Below are 2096 nucleotides of genomic sequence, written 5' to 3'. Positions count from 1 at the left end.
TGACTCAGTGTAAGTCACTTCTTCAGATTTATTCTTTTAAGAAGTGACTTACACTGGGGCAAGAAACGTCAGAAAATCTAATTTTTCTACTCATTGGGATATTACAAATATATTAATTTATATTATTAAGTTGTTGGAATGAACCTAAAAGACTATTTTGTTGATTTATTTATTCTCCAAACAAATAATTCCCCCTAGTTGATTACGAAACCCCGTTAATCAATACTGTATTTGATAGTTATAGATTCACTATAAGTTCAATCACCTGATCCAAACGTCAATAAATCAAGACACATTGATGGAGATATATTATTAAAAGATGTCATTATATCTAAACGCATCAGAAAGCTTTCCATAGAGTAGTTATCTATTAGTTAGTGGGATCAGTTTCCAATTTAAATATACTGAAATTTTAAACTCCATACCACCAGAGTCTGTACGAAGTTAAAAATGTAATCATAATACACATTAAACAGTGTATCTTGAAGTTGAATACATACATATGCAAGGGGGATCAGTATATAAAGTTGAAAACTTGTGAGATAATTGATAATCTTACTTTGATATGAATTAGGAACTGGTAGTGTTGTTCAGAACAACAGTTAAAGTCACTCAATTAACATTAGAGAATATAACACTATTACGAAAATGATTACATATTAGTCGATAATAATTATGAAGAATTTGTGATAGAGATGAATTATCAATATATTTGTTAGTAGTCTATAGTTGATAAACAATTGCTAACTTAGAGGTACTACGTTGGGAAATGGAAGCAAATATGAAAACGTTGAATAGCAACTGGAAAGAATTGTCCACGACAGAGTTGGATGGAGAGTGCTGGTGTCTGGCCTATGCTCCTCCACGAGGAGTAACAAACGTAAGTAAATAAGTAATTTAGAGGTTATTCGTTCGCAAGCGAGACTGAAGTTTTTGAGTTTGAGTCTGGTATGCGAAATCATGAGTTCACATTGTTGAGGAGTCATATGCTGAGACGAAACGTCCATTCAATGCTTTCAGCTTTTCAATATCGGTCTAACATTGATAAGTTCATGATTTCAATGAAATTCAATAAACTCATACTGAGAACTGCTTATCAATCACATTCTATAAAATGTTTACGACAACTACAACAAATGAATTTTCCTATTTCTTTTTTTATCTACTTTCCTTTAGTTCAAAATTTCCCAATCAATCTTGATTGGAATGAAATAAATTTAAACTTTCTTATCAAATCATATTTGTCATTTTTTTTTAAATATTTTTTAACGATGGTCTCTTCTTCCTTATTTTCTTTCCTATTTTTTTTTAACTTCAATTGTTTAAGGTCATCTAAGGACAGTATCCTACCATTATATCCAGCTCATAATATAGATATACATAATTTGTAGCCCCCCCCCAATTTGAGGTTATTTATTTGACAAGATATATATGATAGTTGTTATATTACTTGAAGGATTTCTACATTATCAAAAAAAAACAATATCGACTTGATTTGCTTATGTTATTTTTCTTTATATGATTGACAAAAAAAAAAGAAAAAAACAGTGGTTGCCTATCCAAAAGAACCAAAAAATAAATAAATAAACAAAGTGACCATCCATTTACTTAATCTTTTCTTATATAAAATAATAAGATATTGATAAGATTATCATAAATTATAGTTTAATCAAACAATATCGAATTCTCTATTATCAAAAGGGGTTTTGTGGAGATTTAGTATGTTTCATAGTTGAAAGCATGAGTCAATTGAAGCTAGACCACCACATCCAGGAGCTCTAGTGAGAAGCAGTGACCAGTGGAGTGCAAACCACGTCTGTCGTGAGATAGGAACTCACTGATGACAATTGGTGAATGGTTGCTCAACTTTATGGATTGGTTGAAGTTAGACATTAACACCATTGGATGCCAGATCAGCGGTCTATCGGTTAAGGGCTCTGGCTCGAGGATGGTGGGTCGTGGGTTCGAGTATCGCGAGCGCGGGTTCGTGGATGCGCACTGCTGAGGAGCCCCATAATAGGACGAAACGAATAATCGAGCATCGATTGAGACATTATCTCTAGCTTCAATTGACTCATGCTTTCAACTATGAATTC

This window comes from Schistosoma mansoni (genome assembly GCF_000237925.1).
Source record: "Schistosoma mansoni, WGS project CABG00000000 data, supercontig 0325, strain Puerto Rico, whole genome shotgun sequence".
NCBI lineage: Eukaryota > Metazoa > Platyhelminthes > Trematoda > Strigeidida > Schistosomatidae > Schistosoma > Schistosoma mansoni.
This window is presented reverse-complemented; position numbering follows the sequence as displayed.